Genomic DNA, 21,680 nt, shown 5'->3' with positions numbered 1-21,680 from the left:
AATTGAGACTTAACTGATAGTGAAAAATATACAGTCAAGTGTGTTTACTTCACCTTTGCAAAGAACCTAGTATAGAACCAATTAATTTCTTATTCCTGTCACAACAGGTACAGTATACTTCACAAATGCCATTGCTTTATATGTCTTTGCAGCTTGACAGTCACTCTTTTTAAGCACATTATTGGATTCTCTTTACATAAGCCGCTTTTTCTTGTTCGTAGTAATCAATATATTAGACAAAAAGCAGACCATTTTTATTTAGGACAGCAAAAATAAAAGGGCAATTACAAGCAATTCTTTATAACAAGAACAGAAGAATAATTATTTTACATTTATTTTTAATGTGGCACATTTGTTTAGTAAAGTATTCTGACATTGTAGGGCCTCATTTAAAGTTGATCGCATTTTGCGCTCCAAGCATAGAAGTGAATAGTGTTAGAAAGAAGCGTACTAACGTTTGTTGAGTCGCATGTATCTCAAAATGCGTTCAGCTCAAAAACAGTATTTCACCAGCCATACATCCAATGTGTGTGCTTACACCTTGCGTTAGTGTAGAGATGTGGCTTGACAGTATTAGTAATAAATGCACATTTTCCATATAAAACTTATGTAGATATAAACACCTTCATGTCAATTGTTTACCCTTTTAAAAATCCAACAGGAATCTTCCTTCTTGATGTAGTCCAAATGGAAATGACAAATAAGAAAGGCAAAGAAGTGGCGCAACTTGATATAGCATAGCCATGATACAAATTAATGACGTACTCTCAGCTTAGGGGGTCAACACGCAAACAGCCAATCAGAAGCAGCTATATAGTGTTGCTGATGGTCATCTCCATCATAATTTCCAAGTATCTTTGCACCATCCCTATAATACCCGCAAGAGACGTTGGTAATCGTTTTTACGATTACCACTATTCCGACATGGAGAAGTCCTACAAAGGAAATCCGAAATGATGAAAAACCAATTGGAAAATAAACAGACTTACCTTCAGCCCGCCGCTGGAGACCTCCGATGGGAGCACCATGCTGACAGCAAGTGATTCCGATTGGAGAAGTGTTCGGCACTGCAGGCTGACGTCATCGCGACGTCTGTCAATAGAAATTTAAAGAGGCAATGTGGGGACCCCTAAGGTTAAGTGTTTAAACACTTAACCTGACATTGCCACTTTAAATTTCTATTGCGATAACGTCAGCCTGCAGTACCGAACACTTCTCCAATCGGAATCACTTGCTGTCAGCATGGTGCTCCCATCGGAGGTCTACAGAGTTGGGTTGAAGGTAAGTCTGTTTCTTTTGCAATCGGTTTTTCATAATTTCGGATTTTCTTTGTAGGCCTACTCCATAGAGATATGCCTCCTAAAAATCATACACTGATCATGTTGCATATTGAGACGACACTTATGTGAACACGCCCTTACTGTAAAAATTGGGCAACAAAGGGGTGCACCTAGTGTGGTTTATTAGTGGCTAGCACTGAGGTACCATATAGATGGCTGGGTGCCAGAACACAATTGAAAATATTTTATATATGCATGTGTAAGCATGAGTGATGTAACTTTTAGATCCAGTTTTTTGCATTTATTTTTTTTACATTTACACATTGAAAGAACATGAAGTAGCTTTCAATATCATAAGTCTAGGATGTACATTTACTGAATTGCGGCTTTGAAAAAGTGAAGATGTTGCTTATAGCAACCAATCAGATTCTAGTTATCATTTATTTAGTACATTCTACAAAATAAGAGCTGGAATCTGATTGGTCGCTATAGGCAACATCTCCACTTTTTCAAACCCACAGTTTAGTGAATATACCCCTAGATGTCAAAACACATGTTCTAATGCTTGGGCTCTTTTTTGAGATTCCTTCTTGGGTATATTAGATTTGAGAGCTTTACTACATGTCAGTGCTGTTCTAAAATAGAATGCTATGCTTTAATAGTCAAATGGGAACTAATTCAAGTGTTTGGTTAATATTGTTTTACCGTGTGATTGCTATCAGTATGCCCCGTAACACGTGGCATGGCGCGATTGCACAATAAAATACGCACACATACACTCGCACTCCCACATTCATTTATTTATATATTTCCTAACTGTAATGGTTCCATTCCATAGTCGTTTGTGAGCAGATGATATTTGGTTTATAGTTTTATATATATATATATATATATATATATTAAGGTTATATGTACACTTTAGTGATATTTAAGGTTCAGGTTACAGGAAATAAGTCATGTTTAGTATCATTTTAATCCCCTATTGTCATTTGCCGAAGGAATCGGACAGTGCATACTCTAGTTAGCGATGTTAGGGAATAAATGTTTAAAATCATACTGTCTGTATAATGTGAATAGACTAGTTTAAACTGGATTCTTGGCGGGGAAATCGGAGTGCAAATCTTAGAGAGCTGACCCCCACCTTTGGATATATTGGTTTGAACTGGCCTATGACTTAGGTCAGTACACTGGACTCTCCTGAAGCCTGTACCAATAGAAGCAAGCCACATCATCTGTATTGTTGTCTCTGTAACACTGAGTGTATATATACAGCTTAGCTGGGATCAGCTGCAGTCAATCTCTGACCACAGTCTTCTGGAGTGAAGTACTGTAGCTGGTACCAGCGGAGCGCAGCGAAGGGTGCGGCGGTATGTATGTATTTGGTATCGGCTGTACTGTATTATAATTATGTATTGAACTGCTAAACTTCTGCTTTTGCTAAATAAATCGATTGTGCTTTGGACCCACAAGAAATCGCTTAGACAATGCTTATTGGAAAACGATAAATTTACTTTAATACATTGTACATTAATACATTGTATGTCATTGTATGTTGGTCATCAAATGGAACTCTGCGTTGTATACTGGCCATCAAATACAGCTCTGCTTTGTATGCTGGTCAGATGGTGATGCAATGTACTCCATTAAAGTTTGTTGACTTGAAAGTTTTTCATACATCTAAGTGATTGTGTAAAACCATTCCCCCAATCATCATTTTCAGTTGTAGGACAACCAATGGTTAGCACAACCTTATTCTAGCAAATCACCTTTAATTTATTTTAATAGCAACAACAGTATAAATATTTCCATAAATTTAACTGTCCATGCTTGCGACCAGACAATCCACAACTTTTGGTAGATTATAGGTAGATTTCATAGATCATTGTCCCATCTTAATTTTCAGCTTAATTAGTAGAAGCACTGACTTCCTTTTGGATTCATCTCACTGCATTTTAACAAAACACCTGTTGGAATTACAATAAATTATTATAACTAACATATTATTATTAACATTTATTGATATTGCGCCAGAATACTCTGTAGCGCTTTTCAAATGGGTAATCGGTAATAAAAGCAGATTGGTTATTCACAGACACACAAAGTGGTAAGAAATCCCTGCTCACATTTCAATTGCCGATTATTTATTTTACTGCAGTCAGTGTGCTGTAGTTAGGTGGCAAAATGTGTTACAATAAAAATGTAAAATATAAATCTGTTTATATGTATGTAGATAGTGTGCCTACAAGGGTACCATAGTCTGGGCTACTAATTGTTGTAGCCACCATGAAAGTCCACAGATCTGTCCATCTAGTACAGTACAGTAAAAATTACTTTTAAGAATGTTGGGCAAATCAAAGTGATTTGAAGTTAATGGTGGCACGGTGGTTAGCATTTATGCCTCACAGCGTTGGGGTCATGGGTTTGATTTTAACCATGGCCCTATCTGTGTGAAGTTTGTATGTTCACCCTGTGTTTGGGTGGGTTTCTTCCTGGTCCACTGGTTTCCTCTCACAGTCCAAAAATACACTGGTAGGTCTACTGAGTATGTTTGTGTGATAGGGAACTTAGACTGTAAGCTTCACTGGGGCAGGGACTTATGTCAGTGATTCAACACACTCTGGAAAGTGCTTCGTAATATGCTTTCATTATACAAATAAACACTAATAATATTAGTGATAATTTTGCAAGGGTCTCTATGTCTAATTGTCACATAGGAGAAGGCCAGAAGATAGGTAAGTTCATGAGAATAGCACAATGTAGTGAATTAATAAAAGTACTAATTATCTTGCTGCAAAAGGGCAATATAGTGATTTGTGGTTTGTTAGTAAAATAATATAGTAAACTTGTCTTTTATAGCGTACACTACATAAATACAAATGTTTCTACAAGATGGTTAAAGGAGAACGCCATTTCAGCTTCAGCAGCAGGAGGGTCTGGATACATGATTATTACATTAGCTGAAAGTTACTACTTTATTAGTTATTATCTGTTTTGTGAATTCAAAATTTGAAACTAATTTTATGAAAAATCATTTGTAGATGTGGGTTCATATCATCACTGTACTGTCCACCTCATGTCATCACTAAATCACTACATCTCTACATTATGTCATCATTGTATTACATCATGTTATCATTATACCCCCGTCATCATGTCATCACTGTACTGTCCACCTCATGTCATCACTATATGACATCATGTCATCACTACATCACTACATCTCTACAATATGTCATCACTGTATTACATCATGTTATAGAAACTAATAGAAAGGTAAGTAAAAAAAGGGAGGAAAGCAGAAAAGCACAGTATGAGGGAAAAGTGGGGGGGAGAGAGAGAGGCATAGTATGAAAAAAAAGGGGGGCACAGTATGAGAAAAAAGGGGGGAGAGGCACAGTATGTGGAAAAATAGGGAAAGGCACAGCATGAGAAAAAAGGTGGGAGAGGCACAGTATGAGGAAAAGGGGGGAGAGGCACAGTATGAGGAAAAGGGGGGAGAGGCACAGTATGAGAAAAAGGGGGAGGAGGCACAGTATGAGAAAAAAGGGGGGGGGATGCACAGTATGAGGAAAAAGGGGGTGAGAGGCACAATAGTGGGAACTATTAATTTAAGATGGGGTGGTTTGGGGGCTACTGAATGTGGGGATGAGTTTGGGGAGAATGAGGTCTCTTTATTAAATGTGCCTATGAGTTATTTAATGGCAGTGATGGTTGCGGGAAATATGTATATTTCTGAAATGTAAATACTATTAATTTATTGCTGGGACAGTTTGTAGGGAGGGAAATAGGTTTATTTATTAAATGTGAATACTATTATCTTAATAATGGAGGAAGGCCTAATTATTAATTGTGGGTCCTATTGATTTAATGCCGGGGCTGACTGTAATTTTCTAAATGTACCCATTTTAAGATAGAGCCCCCAACATTCCAGGATCCAGACAAGCCGCAGCTAAAGAAACCTGCAGCCACAGGTGGTGAAAGTGAGAAGAACAGGTAGGACAGTCTATCCAATGTTTTGATTCTAGCGGGATAATCCCAATTTTTGGTGACCGTTCAATGGTGTACACAACAATGCAGGTTTTTTTCTGTAGGATGCATAGCCTCGCCCTCAATTCTATGAACACTACCACTAGCGGCAGCGCAAATTTTTTTTACATTCTCAAGTGTAATGGGGCCCCATGAAGTTGTTGTAGCGGGGCCCTGAATTCCTCTTGGCAGCCATGCCCACATCATGTTATCACTGTGCTCCTCACATCATGTTATCACTGTACTCCAAGCATTATAGTAATAATAAGTCGTATGAGGCTGTGGTTTCCCCTACTGCTCTGTGCCCCTGGTGGTCTCCCCTTTCTGCCCATATTATAATCCTCCCCTGTGTGGCACACAGTCAGTGCAGCCCACCAGAGGTTTTGCATGGAAAGTGGGCCAGTCTGTTGACACTGGTCAGACATGTACTACACACTCTTTTTTTTCCCCCTGCCAAAATATAGTATAATGACGTTTCAGGGTCTTTTTTTTTAATGCCCCCACTTGCACATTAAGGCAGGAGGGACATCTATAAATGTACAGTACATTTATCTATGTCCACCATTCCCTAATCACCTATTGAAGAGATAGCCAGTGCATGCAAGATGCCTAGAGGCTCTGTTAATCACACCAAGCTGAGGAGAATAGCGCACAAAGCTCTCCAGTATCGGCAGTCTTAGCGCACCCATTAGCACACATAGCTATGAGTATATCACATGTTGACTTGCATAAGCTAAAATATAGAAAAACCTATTGACAAAATAACCAGCACAGGACAAAAAATGTGAAAATTGTTTTGGATTTTTTTGATGCAAGCCAATATAAATATTGAGTCAATATACTATTGCTTTTTACATTAAAGTTTTACTTTACCAATTCTGACTTTTAAATGTTTCAAACTGCAACTAACTTGTAGATAACCCTAATAAGTGATTGGAGATGATTTAGTTGAATGAAAATGTCTGCGGCTGGCCAAACCTTTTATTTGCTACCTATAATATTCTCCAGCCCTATCAGATTAAGAAGGAATTCATGTCTCAAACACTATAGCATAGAGTTACATTAGATCTGCTTTCTCCACCAATGTGCTATTTTGACCCCATTTGTCATGGTTATTTTATTAGACAGCATTACAATGAAACTGAACACAATTCCAAAACAGCTATCAGCAACCTCTAATGCAGCAGAGTGCTGAAATATGTTTTTTTTTCTGCAGTGTAAAGTTTAGTACTTTTAATCCTTTATAGCCTCAGAAAAATCTCAAAGTATTGCACTTTAGCACAAACCAGACTTCTGCAGAATACAATATAAAAAGCACAAACAAGCTACAAGGATTTTTGTCTGCGCAGTTATGGTCTATCATTATTAAATGTCTCTGGCTGGACGGAAGAGATGCTTTATCACAAACAGCCATTCATCAGCACTTGCCAAGCCAACTCACATCTGACCTCTGCAGCAATAATGCTGCATCAAGTAGGCCAACTACCCAGTTTAGCTGCAGAGCAGGGAGCATAAGATGGCTTGAAGATTAAGTGCGCTGCTTCATGTTTTCATTCCCATGAGCCTTGCGGGCTGATGTTGTATTGATTGGTAAAGTTTACCAGTAAGTATCACAAACAACAATAGCCAGGTCAACGATCGGTGATGCCTGAATGTGAATTCCCTTGTGGTGCTCAGGAATGCTAGGCTAAGGCAGTGCTATCATGATGTCTGAGTGCAGGTTGAATAAGGTTTCGAAGGAAATCGAGAGACTGAAAACCCGCAGGCTAAAATGACATTTAAACAAGCTGCATGAGGGAGTACAGCAAGCAGTAATGGGACAATTATAGAGAAGCAAGCACTAAGTCCCTGAAAAAAAACATGTACAATAAATACATTGCCAGTTAGAAGATGATCAATTGATAAAAACAACTTAACATTCCAGCTTCATTCTATGCACATTGAACGACAAATATGATTGTAGTTAATTAACTGTATAAAAGTAAACTACCCCTGTGACCTTCTACTATGTTATTAAATATATGTGCTTTTTCTTTGTTACTGGTTGAGCAACACTTCAACCATGTATAAGGAATGAAAGCTTGTTGTGATACAGGATTTATTTTCTGGAAATATATTTGTACTTATCTTTGTAATTTGAGTGGGCAGAGTGCAGCACAAATGCTGAAATTGCTTGTTTGTGACATCATGTCTGCAACTGCCTACCCCTGTACAAGATGAATAAGAGGCCTTCTTATCAATGGAGCCCAAATTTCGATGATAAGACAGGTAAGACAGGTTTTTTATAGCCGCTTTCTGTGGTGATAAACCAATATGTTATCACTGCAATTTAATAAGAAATATCCCCTTCCCTGTCTCCCATTCTCTCCAGTCACCTTTCCCTCCCGGTTTTCTCCAGCCACTACCCCCCCCCTCCACTGTTCTCTCCAGCCACCCCCCTCTATTTTCTCCTGACACTTCTTCCCTGATTCTCTCAATCCCTCTCACCACCACCCCCATTCACTCCAGCCATTTTTTCTTGCACCACTGCTTTTTCAATCCACTTCTCCCCTCACTGTTCTCTCCAGCCCACTCCGTTGTGACAATCGGGCACCGCGTTTATATATACCTGGGGCAAATGGCACGCGGCCATTGTGCCCCCTCAGCCTTATGCCCTGGCCGATGGCATCGACCCTTGTTACGGTCCTGCTGTACTATTGATGTATTGAGGGGACTAGTAGAGGTCACCAGATTTGTCCATGCAAGACAAAGACCCAAAATCAAAATTGATATGTCCAATCCTGATATTTAAAAGGCTAAAACTTAACCAATAACTATCACTGCTGCAGGTCAGTGAAAAACCGGTGTCCTCTTGTGCTCCTGATGGCTGTATACAGTACAGTGTTGCCGGTGTTAGCTCCCTGCCTTGTTTATACTGAGTTGATGTCTTGCCCCCAAAGAGCATGGCTTTTTGGTAATAAAGTACAAATCCCATTCAGAAAGAGCGAGATATCAAACCCAGCTTCAGACAGATCAAAGAACCAGCACACACAATGGGCTAGATTTACTAAGCTGCAGGTTTGAAAAAGTGGGGATGTTGCCTATGGCAACCAATCAGATTCTAGCTGTCATTTTGTAGAAGGTACTAAATAAATGAAATCTAGAATCTGATTGGTTGCTATAGGCAACATACCCACTTTTTCAAACCCGCAGCTTAGTAAATCTAGCCCAATGTATCAACTGTTCAAATGTTTACATGGGAATTGTAATTTGGTTGTGCATCAAATTTTGGACCTTTAACCTTTCAGCAAATATGCAGTCATATTTTTGACAGTTGGGCAGCTTATCGGGTATGGTTTTTCCGTGTCTCTATCTTTTCCAAAGCTCTTTTTTCATTTATCATTGGTTTTACGATACTCTCCATATTGCCATTACTATATTTAAGCATTTGAGATCATTAGAATATATTTGGATTTATTTTTTTAAGAGATAAGCAAAATTTTCAAAACTGTTCTTCAAACCATTTGCCTCATTCCGCATTTGTCTGCAAAGTTTTGGTACTTAAGTGTTGAATTGCCCCTACCGTTTCTTTATTCCTCCCAGAATTCTCATTATTATGCCCTGCATCATGATGTATCATGTTTATGCCGCTATGAATGGCTGTGTCACACTAACTGCTGCTGTGACAAGGCAGCGTGTACACCGAGAGACATGGTGACATAGAGCCTGAATCAGAAGGAGAGCAAAGTAAACGCAATTTGCGTTTTTTTAAACCGGATTGAAATTGCACGCATGTACGCCTGTATTCAAGCGGATCTGAAGAAACGTTTCCATTTGAATACAGGTATAATTACGCTTTGGCTATATATCGTTTGCCTTATGCAGACAAACACAGCACACTGCTGGATATGCACAATGCATATCTACAATATAAAGTCCTCTCAAAATGCACAGAAAAAAAATATATATATCAACATCTGTTAGTAATAGTCATTAATAAAATATACACTTAAAATATGCATTTAATTTTTAACATGAAATACATATATCAGCATATTCTTAATGCCTACTGTACATAAAATGCCTTTTTACAGTTGCTCTTAATTGTAAACAAATGTTTTTGTATGCAAACGCATCCGTCATCATTATCAATTGGTGCTTACTCCTGCCCTGTAGGTGGAAGTGATACGGCTCAAAATCACGTAACTCAGAAATGCCCAGATCTTGAATCAGACAAATGTGCAGGTGCCCAACCATGGAACGCCCTTACTGTACATCGCCCTGTCCCTCTCCCACTCTGCAACGGAACTTATGTTCCTTAATGAATCAGGCCCAGAAAGACATCGAGAGGGAAAAGCAGCAACATTGTTAAAGGAGAAAGAATGGGAGAGTGTGTAAATGTGAAAGAAGCAGCGTGAAAAAGAGAGGGAAAAGGAAAAGAGGGAAAGTAAGAAAAGGAGAAAGAAAATCAGAGAAAAAGAGAATTAGAAGAAAATACGAAAAGAAAAGGAAAGACGTAGAGAAAGAAACTCACAAACAAAGCCAAAAAATAGAAACAAAAGCTTGATCCACATTTTTTATATGGCCAGTCCTGGCATTGGTTTTAAATTGAGAAGTGACTTTGGCATCAGCAGATGGGCAGAGGGAAGATCTTCTATGACAGCCCCACTAGGTTTTTTATATGGTGATTGGAACACCACTGCATCCTGGATTTCCAGTTGCCACCCCACATGTTACTATCATATTTGCCTACTCTCCCAGAATGTCCAGGAGACTCCAGAATTCCAGGTATGTCGCCAGGGAGAGCAGGTAAGTCTCCTGCATCCTGTCCCCAATGGGCCTCAGTGAGGCGATTCATTGCGAAACGTGTCATTTTGGCCCCACCCCCGCAACAAAATGCAGATTTTGGGTGGGGCCAAAATGACGCGATTTGCCATGCCCTGCCCCCGTCCACCCACCCACAATGCCCCTCTGCAGGGATCCTCAAGGTAGGCAAGTATGGTTACTGTGCCATTGCCAATCATGCCATTTGTCTATACATATATACTGGTTTAGGTTTCACCAGCTCAGATCTGGTTTTGGGTTTTAAGCAAATTTTATTTTCTTATATATAATTTTTACCAGTATATGGTTTATGGTTATATTAATTTATATTTTATACTATTTTTATTTTTATATTTATTTTTATCTATGTTTATTTTTATTTTTGTATATTTATGTTTTTGTTTTTCCTTTATTTTTATTCCTTACATTTCTACTTCTTTTCATAAGAACTATTTAAAATCATATCAATAATATATACAAATGATATATCTAGAGTGTGTATATATATTATGCTGATATATGCTTTTTTTCCATGCTCTATTTAATATTTTTTTTTTGTTTTGATCTTCTGTCTGGTCCTTATGTTGATTTATTTATATATATTTGATTTTAAATGCCACATACGAATTGAGGGATTAGGTGGATGCCCAGTCGAATTAAATGATTAGTGATGTAGTTTGTTAAAGTTATCTCTTTTTCAATATATTATCAGATATTTGGCCTGCGGTACATTGAGGGTTAATGCCCTCAGGTGTAAGGAATACTAATTATCAACTGAGTATAGGGAAGCTGTTGTATGAACTCAGTATGTCTCCGATGAAATCGCCCTATAGGCGATGAAATGCGTCAGGTTCTACGTGGATGCTATGTGGATGCTTTTGTCATTAGGAGCATGCAGCACTTAAAACTTCATCATCATTGTTACCTACTTACTGTATCTTCCCTTCATCCGGATCTACGCCTGCTGCGGTTGAACTATATTTTCTTGCTGTTTCGATAAGTCTTGGGATCGTCAACGGGGCACGCCTTGATCTCGGGGAAGGAGGAGTTTGATCACTGCTGATTCTCACCTCAGTGAGGTGGTCTACAAAGTGGTGCACATGGAGCTGTGCTCTATTACAATCTGTCTCCCCTGTGTACAGGGGGGAAGAGTCTATACACCGCCCACCTTCCCAGCATTTTGGGTGATCCATACAGCCACGCACAGTAAGCTGTGCCGATTTACAACTTGGTTTTCTTTTCGGATCTTCTGGGTGAGAGTATCGGATCATGTAAATATACCCTATCAAGATTTATCTCTACACAGCATTAACTTAGTCCAGGATGATTGGTAGCTAGACAGGTCCCTGGACAGTATTTGACACAGTATATTCTTCATTCTATATTCTGTGTTTAGTGGTTTATTTCACTTTTTAATGTTTTATAATTTTTGAATTTCCTATGAAGAAATACCATTTATTGCAAATATCTATTTCCGCAGCCTATTTATCTGATTTAGGTACAACACACACTGTTGCACATTTATTCAATCATGGTTACTGTGCCATTGTCAATCATGCCATTTGGCATATTAATTTGAGTTGTGCAGCTTGGCCTAGACAGCAATCCGCTTTCGCCACCCCTTTGGTTGGAATTTCTTTGACCAACGCCATGGCAGGTGGCTGGTGATTATCACTTTTTATTGTACTGTGTGCCATGCATCAGTGCAACAGGGTATAATAGGGAGCTACCTGGTGACTAGTGGCCCCTGGCACATTTGTGCAGTATACATCCTGAAGTGCTACTGACCTTAGCAATAGGGACACCTACAGAGTACTAAAAACAGATTCACCAAAATAATAGAGGAGGTTGGTCATGAAATATTACACAGTACTGTACATTGAGGGGATCATGACTTGACACAATCAAATTGCATACAATGACCTGAAACAGAAGTTACAGATGGCCCAAATGAGCTTACAATCTAAAAGGGTCTGGGAATCACATGATACAGAAGGTAGCGGAATAATAATTAATGGGGAAAGTGTGTTTCGCTATTGTTAGACAGCAGCACCATTATCAGCCTCGGATAATAAATAGTAAAGCTTTCATACTGCTATACATTGCTATAGTATGAATATATATTTCCAGCATTTTCAGCATTTTTGAATGTTTGAGTACCTAAAATGCGCTCTGACCTGAATCCTGCTAAAGCAATTCTCAGAATCATGATGTTGGCTTTTACTAGAGATGGTCACTGACCCCCGTGTTTTGGTTTTGGATTCGGTTTTGGATCTGGATTACCGTTGTGTTTTGGTTTTGATTTTGGTTTTGCAAAACCGCCATTGCGTGTTTTGGTTTTGGTTTTGGTTTTGTTTGGTTTTGTTTTGCTATTTTTTTGGAAAATCCATGTTTTTGGGCCTAAATTAACCCAATTTAGTGCTCCAACTGTTTTAGAGACAAGTAATCTAATTGTTGAGGTAATAAATCATCCAAAAAAACAGTTTAATTCTTCGTTGGTAGGCCTATTCTACACACAAAACAGATTGTCTTCCTCTCCATCTATGCATATTGGCAATGCAGCCATCGTCTTTGAATGTATATTACACCCTACACTTATAGTTAAATATGTAAAGAAATGGAAAAAGCCAGTTTGGTTTCTGTCTCTCAAGGCCCCCCTCCACTTGTATAAAATACCAAAAAATTCAGCCATTATAGACTGTACAATATTAATTGACATGGAGAAAGCCAGTTTGGTTTCTGTCTCTCAAGGCCCCCCTCCACTTGTATAAAATACCAAAAAATTCAGCCATTATAGACTGTACAATATTAATTGACATGGAGAAAGCCAGTTTGGTTTCTGTCCCTCTAGGCCCCCCTCCACTTGTATAAAATACTAAAAAATTCAGCCATTATAGACTGTACAATATTAATTGACATGGAGAAAGACAGTTTGGGGTCACTCTGTCTCTCTAGGCCCCCTCCACTTGTATAAAATACCAAAAAATTCAGCCATTATAGACTGTACAATATTAATTGACATGGAAAAAGCCAGTTTGGTTTCTGTCTCTCTAGGCCCCCCTCCACTTGTATAAAATACCCAAAAATTCAGCCATTATAGACTGTACAATATTATGAAAAATGGACAAAGCCAGTTTAGGGTCACTCTGTCTATGACACCCTACCCTTAAGGATAAATTGCCCTAACAGCAGCCTTTCAAGATGGTATGTGATATGGAAATGCCACAAGTCCCTTTCCTCTTTGGGGGTAGATTGCACCCTACACTTACATAGAAAGTTTTAAAAAGATGTTATCGGCATCATCTTCAGCTTAATCCTCACCCTCATCAGTGTGTACGTCATCATCACAGACTATCAATTCATCGCCGCTTGAATCCGCCATTAGAGAACAGTCAGTGCTTGGATGTCTTGGATGGTGAAGGCCTTCCTCGTGGAAGATGTAGTTCATTTTTATAAACATCATTTTCTTCACATTTTTGGGAAGTAACCTTCTACGGCGATCACTGACTAAGTTCCCTGCTGTGCTGAACACTCGTTCAGAGTACACACTGGAGGGTGGGCAGCTTAGGTATTGCAAAGCAAGTTTGTACATGGGTTTCCAAATGGCCTGCTTTTCTTCCCAGTAAGGAAAGGGACTGTCTGACATTTCCATATCAACTACCTCTTGAAAGTAATCCTCCACCATCCTTTGCATGTTTATACTCATATTGGATGGAGTTATGGGCAAAGTGACACATTTTTTTGAAAAATCCTTCAAACCAGCCCAGATGTTAAATTGTTCTCGTCTGCCCCCTGTGTCTTCCCTGCTTCTTTTTTGGAAATTTAATTTTTTACGAGCAACAGCTTGAGAAAGTGAAGGAGGACACGTCGTCAAGCCGAGGCACAGTTCAGCGGCCAACTTGCTGAGCAATAGCTCCTTGCAAAAGTTCACATCTCGCTCATTTACAAGTAAAGACTCAATGTAGGTTTTAAACCTTGGATCAAGCACAGTGGCCAAAACGTACTGATCCGAGTTCAAGATCTTAATAACTCGAGGATCATTGTGAAGCGAATTAAGTACTTGATCGACAAGGCCAACATACTTTGCTGAATTGCTTGCTTTCAGCTCCTCCTTCATTTTCTCAAGCTGCTTTTCCAATAGTCTAATTAAAGGAATGACTTGGCTCAAACTAGCAGAGTCTGCACTGACCTCACATGTCACAACTTCAAATGGTTTCAGCACCTTGCACAGCACTGAAAGGATTCCCCACTGTGCAAGAGTGAAATACATCCCCCCTCCTTTCCCAATGTCATGACTTGTGCAATATGCTTGGATGGCTTTGCGCTGTTCCTCCATCCTCTGAAGCATGTACAGGGTGGAATTCCACCGAGTTACCACCTCTTGCTTAAGTTGGTGGCAGGGCAAGTTAAACTGCTCTTGGAGCTGCTGTAATCTCCTACATGCTGTGGCTGAATGCCTGAAATGGCCTGAAATTTTACGGGCCACCGAAAGCATCTCCTGCACCTCACGGTTATTTCGTAGGAAGCTCTGCACCACCAAGTTGATGGTGTGAGCAAAACAGGGAATATGTTGGAAATCACCCAGCTGTAATGCTCGCACTATATTGTTGGCGTTATCTGAAATGACATACCCTGGGGAGAGTCCGAGTGGTATAAGCCATGCATCAATCACATCTCTCAGTTTGCGTAACAAATTGTCAGCCGTATGCCTGTTAGTGAAGCCGGTGATACAAAGAGTGGCCTGCCTGTGACAAATGTTACGTAGTGGTGTACATGCTGCTGCTGTTCCTGCTGGTGAAGGTGAATGACCAACCCAGTGGGCTGTCACAGTCATATAGTCTTTGGTTTGGCCACTTCCACTTGTCCACATATCTGTGGTTAAGTGAACAGTGGGCAGAATGGCATTTTTCAGCGCAATCTCTACATTTTTACACACTTTTTGGTATAGTTGTGGAATAGCTTTACGGGAGAAATGGTGTCGCGATGGAATTCTGTAACGCGGACACAAAACCTCAATTAACTGTGAAAAACCAGCTGCGTTTATTGTGGAGATTGGACGCAGATCTAACACTAACATTGCAGCCATGGCGTCTGTGATTCGCTTGGCGACTGGGTGACTGCTGTCATATTTGCTTCCCCTCGCAAATGATTGTTTCACAGTTAATTGCTGAAATGTAGGACTGCTCATTTTATTCACCTGCCTCTGGGATGACGATTCACCCCCAGCAGCAGCAACAGCAGCAGCAGGACTAACGCTATCTTCAGAGGAATCAATAATAGTGCCGGAGTCATCCAGCCTTAAGTGGGATGCCGGGCTAACTCCGAGCGCTACTGAGGATATTGATGAGGATGGTGTGGTGGGTGTATTTTGTAGCCGTCGGTATGTCGGTGAGCGGAGGGTCTTAGCTGATAAGGGAGTGCTTGTATTCTTTTGGGAAGAACTTTCAGCTTTTCCCAACACTTTGCCATGAACTCTCGTTAAATGGCATAACATAGACGAGGTTCCAAGATGGTTAAGGTCCCTCCCTCGACTGACTGTGGCTTCACATACACTACAAATGGCTATACAATTGTTGTCTGGATTTGGGTAGAAATAATTCCACACATAAGAAGTGGATTTTTTTGTTTTATGCCCAGGCATGACAATGGCCTTTTTCTTGTCACGTGCCAGAACTGCTGCCACTGGTGCAGGACTTACACAAACAACCTCATCCTCATCAACATCCTCATTAGCGCCCTCGTCGCCTACACAAATCTCCCCCTCATCCTCTTCTAATTCCAAAGTGGCATCCTCAATTTGGGTATCACCGGCTACACTCGGGCTATTAAGGCACACATCAGCAGAATGCTCACGATTAGACATCCCACTGTTGGATGGACTCTCCACAGGGATTGTTGTCATTTGTGAATCAGAGCAAATATTCTCCTGTAATGCCTCACTGTTATCTTGCAGCTCGGCTTTGACGCGTAACAGTAGTTGTGCACCAATTGTAGGCTGGGTAACTTTTTGGGATCTGCCACTAATAGCCAAAGGTGAAGGCCTCATTCTCTCTTTGCCACTGCGTGTGTAGAATGGCATGCTTGCAATTTTTTTTTTATCGTCACTTAACTTTTGCTCAGTTACACTTCTTTTTCGCTTCAATACAGTAAATTTTTTTTGGGTTTTTGTTTTTTGCACTAATTTGAAAACACTCTGTTGTTTGACATCGCCTTGGCCAGATGACGTACTGGGAACACTAACATCAGGACTGGTGACAGAACCTGGTTGCTCATTTAGATCATATGTGGACTGCTTTGAATCCATTCTGAGCGCAAACCACTGGGGAGTGCTAAAAATTATTTAGTAGATTCTGCTGACAGTTATGACTTTTGACAGCCAGAAATATTAATGCACAATTAGGGAGGACACCCCAAAAACACTGAGGAGTGCTAAAAATTATTTAGTAGATTCTGCTGACAGATATGACTTTTGACAGCCAGAAATATTAATGCACAATTAGGGAGGACACCCCAAAAACACTGAGGAGTGCTAAAAATTATTTAGTAGATACTGCTGACAGATATGACTTTTGACAGCCAGAAATATTAATGCACAATTAGGGAGGACACCCCAAAAACACTGAGGAGTGCTAAAAATTATTTAGTAGATACTGCTGACAGATATGACTTTTGACAGCCAGAAATATTAATGCACAATTAGGGAGGACACCCCAAAAACACTGAGGAGTGCTAAAAATTATTTAGTAGATACTGCTGACAGATATGACTTTTGACAGCCAGAAATATTAATGCACAATTAGGGAGGACACCCCAAAAACACTGAGGAGTGCTAAAAATTATTTAGTAGATACTGCTGACAGATATGACTTTTGACAGCCAGAAATATTAATGCACAATTAGGGAGGACACCCCAAAAACACTGAGGAGTGCTAAAAATTATTTAGTAGATACTGCTGACAGATATGACTTTTGACAGCCAGAAATATTAATGCACAATTAGGGAGGACACCCCAAAAACACTGAGGAGTGCTAAAAATTATTTAGTAGATACTGCTGACAGATATGACTTTTGACAGCCAGAAATATTAATGCACAATTAGGGAGGACACCCCAAAAGCACTGAGGTGTGCTACAAATTATTTAGTAGATACTGCTGACAGATATGACTTTTGACAGCCAGAAATATTAATGCACAATTAGGGAGGACACCCCAAAAGCACTGAGGAGTGCTACAAATTATTTAGTAGATACTGCTGACAGATATGACTTTTGACAGCCAGAAATATTAATGCACAATTAGGGAGGACACCCCAAAAGCACTGAGGTGTGCTACAAATTATTTAGTAGATACTGCTGACAGATATGACTTTTGACAGCCAGAAATATTAATGCACAATTATGGGGGACACCCCAAAAGCGCTGGGGAGTGCCAAATATGAAGAAAAAATAATAAACCTCTATCCTCCTCTCTGCACTAGCGATTTTGGTTAGAGCAATTGCAAGAACAATATTGTATTCTCTGTCCCTGCTCTAATTAGCCTATGACTACACCCTGCTCTCTCCCTCTGTCAAATGGCGATGGATTGCTGTGGAGGCGTGTATTTATAAAGTTGAAGTATCGCGAGAACCGAGTCCCGAGATCCGACGACGTCACAATGACGTTCGGCCTCGATTTGGATTCGGAATGGGCGGGAGAGTACCGAGCTGCTCAGCTCGGTACTCGGATACCCAAAGTTCGGGTAGGTTCGGTTCTTGGAGAACCGGACCCGCCCATCTCTAGCTTTTACCCATGAATGCGCTAAGTGGACAATTAGACACTTTAGTGTATATATTAAAGACATGCACGTCTGTTTGTTTTGCACTTTTGACTGGCATTTATAGAATAGTATGTGTTATAAATTTTGACGTCTGATGGTTTCTTATATTTTCACTATTTGCGAAGGCAGGATTAGAGCTTTATTGTGATAATTTTAGAGCTTATGCCAGGTATATCTTTAGTATAGTACTAACAATAAACCTGGGGGTAAATGTATTAACCTCCGGATTCTTGAACTCCCGCGTGTTCGGTGTCTTCAGCGCTTAAATTTAAAGCGGCGCTGCCTTGTAAAGGGAAACTTCCTTCCTGTTAGATTTACATTAAAGCTTAGAGTAAGTTTAGAATTAAAATTTGGGTTCATGAGAGGGATGGGTAAGAGGTAAGATTAAGGTAATAATATTTAAGTTGAGATTAACATTTGTTCCTGTTGGTTTAATTGACCTATACTTGATAGAAGATCCACAGCACAAGCCAAGCTTTTTAGGGCATCTCTTATCCAGAATCCATTACTAGGAGACCTCCTAATGGGCACTGTCCTGTAGGCCCAGATCATATGCCTCCTGTGCAGAATGATAACAACATACAGTATGAAGCATTTGGAGTAACACTGGTACATCATGGCACAAGTGTCATTCACAAGCTAAAAGTGTGTAAATATCATACATAATTTAGGTAAAATGGTATTTGCTGTCCCTAATTTTTGACTATTCACGTTGGGCCTGATTCATTAAGGATCTTAACTTGAGAAACTTCTTATTTCAGTCTCCTGGACAAAAGCATGTTACAATGCAAGGGGTGCAAATTAGTATTCTGTTTTGCACATAAGTTAAATACTGACTGTTTTTTCATGTAACACACAAATACTTGATAGCTTATTTGTACACTGAAATTTAAAGTTGATATTTGTGTGCTACATGAAAAAACAGTCAGTATTTAACTTATGTGCAAAACAGAATACTAATTTGCACCCCTTGCATTGTAACATGGAGTCCAGGAGACTGAAATAAGAAATTTCTCAAGTTAAGATCCTTAATGAATCAGGCCCGTTGTCCTTAACTCTCCCTACCTCTACCTTTGTACAAACATACTGTGCAAAATACTGTGTGTTCCTGAACCCTCTAACTGAGTCAGACCTTAAGTAAATGTTAACAAACTTGTATTACTAATAACAGAATAAACAGCCCGGGATATTTTTATGGTGTATTTCTAGGGTTTTAATCATTGCAAAAAAAGTAATATTTGCCATTGGTTATATACATGATGCTATTGGCAAGTTTGCATATACAATAGATGCTCTGTGCTTGTGAAAATGTGTGACTGTACCTATAATGACTGGTTTAATACATTTTACATAACTCTTCCTTTAGATGTAAGATATAAAGCAAATTGCCAGTCATGCCTGACCTAACATGATGTCTCAATGTCCATGTATAACCCACAATATGTGCTAATGTAACTTCTTCTGTAATAACTGTTCAGTCTACTGCAGCCACTATAAGCATTGCTTGGCCCAGAGCTACAGATTATCTCCAACAAGGTAACTAGGCTGTGCAACATACCTCACGCATCCGTTTTATCTGAGGCTAGTTACAGTGAATCATTTGTACTGCTACATAGTGCTGATAGATTACTCTGCAACTAAAGCTCCCCACAGATGCTGTGATCCAGTAGTTCGGCATGAACACTAAACCAATAAATCTTTTTCCAATCTGGCCACATCTGGCTTATTTATGAAGAAATGTTTTATGTTCCGTTTGTTAAGCCTGACGAAGGGTCATGCTTTGAAAGCTTGCCTGGCTGTGAGACTAACCGCCATCAATAAATGTAAGAGGCTAACACCTACTAACACAGGAATCCCTGTTGTTACATAATAGGATGAGAGAGGGGAATCCATCCGGCATAAGGCTGGGTACACACTGCAGAATTTTCCGACCAATGTGTTATCTACAATGACTGTACCAACGACTGAAAAAAAAAAGTCCCGATCAGCATGCTGATCCATGTGTACACACTATACAAGTTTTACACAATTTACCCACAGATCTGTGCTCTACAACTGTCATAACCGTTGGCTGAAAAGATCATGACTCTATAAACTCTACGGAGATCCTGATCGTGAGTGCACGCACACTGAAGGTTTGGAACAACATTGGAACGACATTTATAGTTCTGCTAAACAATCAAATGAAACGGTACTTTGGAATGACTATCGTTCATCTTTTAAGTACACACACTAACGCGATATTGGCCCGTACAGTCGTTTATCGCTCGTTTGACCAATAGTTGGATGAAAAACCTGTAGTGTGTACCCAACCTAAGAGTGTACTGGACTCCTAAATTTGTTGTTTTAACTTCCCCTTTCCCTTTTAGCTCATATCTCCTTCCGTGTATCTCCTTCCATGCAGATATTTGTACCTTTACCTTTTCTCTTGTTACCTTGTACACGTCTATAAGAGTCTAATAGACATCACTGAAATGGAGGCAAGCAATAATAGTCTGCAATTTGGGAACCCCTTCCTTAAAAAATAGAAGCTACTTATTAAAATGCCACTTATTGCAATGATAAGTGTAAATTTTCATTGGTGCTTACTGTGGTCACTACATATGTATCATATATTGTAGTGGAAGATGGGCAATACTCCGCTGCCAACACAACAATTATCCAAAGAGATAACAGTTACTTATTGCTCTGGAGGCCGTGTACTGCTCTCCTGAGCATGTGCGGAGCCTGGTCCATGCACAGAACGAGAAGCCTGGTTTGAGCTTTAAAAATTCTTACAAAAAGCTTTTATACATAAAAATATAGCGGTAGATTTAATGTATAAGTTACGTTATATATTTAATTTTTTCCCACCTCCAGAAAATAATATCTATTTTTAGGGGCATGGCAATAGCACCACTTATTTCAATTCAGTTTAAAAAAAATTTTTTTTAATTAAATAATATTTATTTTTGTTGCAATGGTCTTAGTTGATATGAGGTTAACCGTACAAGTGGTGTGGCGATACAAGTACCAAAACAAGTACAAAAGCAATGCTTGATAAATAGCTTCCAACATGCAAAAGCATGACAATACTCAACAATACATAGCTGACAATACTCAACAATACGTAGACAGCAATACTTCACATTGGTGATAATGGGCTCTAAAAACATACTGGTAGGTTAATTGGCTGCTAACAAATTGACCCTAGTCTGTGTGTTTGTCTATGTCTGTCTGTCTCTGCCTGTGTGTGTGTGTATGTGTGTGTGTGTTAGGGAATTTAGACTGTAAGCCTCAATGGGGCAGGGACTGATGTGAGTGTCTTGAGGTGAATTCCTACCCGGCCACTCTTCTCCGTCTCTGAACTCCACCACAATTCACCCCTTATTACCTCCTCCCATGATCGCCTCCAAGACTTCTGCTGTGCTGCCCCCATTCTTTAGAACTCCCTACCCTGCCTCACTCAACTCTCTCCCAACCTTCAGTCCTTCAAACGCTCACTCAAGCTCGCCTATCCTACCACCTCCTGACCATGTTATTCATCACTTCCTCTTTCTTGCCTGCCATGTCCATTTTCTCCCTGTTGCTCTTACTGCCTCTCACTACCTCTCCCGATAGAATGTAAGCTCTCATGGGCAGGGTCCTCTCAACCTATTGTCCCACGTCTGTCTACTGTCTGACTCCCTTGTACGTCCTGTTATGTATTTTGCTGCACTCTGTGTGAGCCCCCATAGCATTACTCACACCCCTCTGTACTACTTATGTGTATAGC

Source organism: Mixophyes fleayi, chromosome 7, assembly GCF_038048845.1.
Source record: "Mixophyes fleayi isolate aMixFle1 chromosome 7, aMixFle1.hap1, whole genome shotgun sequence".
In the NCBI taxonomy this organism is placed as follows: Eukaryota; Metazoa; Chordata; class Amphibia; order Anura; family Limnodynastidae; genus Mixophyes; species Mixophyes fleayi.
The sequence above is the reverse complement of the archived record's forward strand: the minus strand, read 5'-3'. Positions refer to the sequence as shown.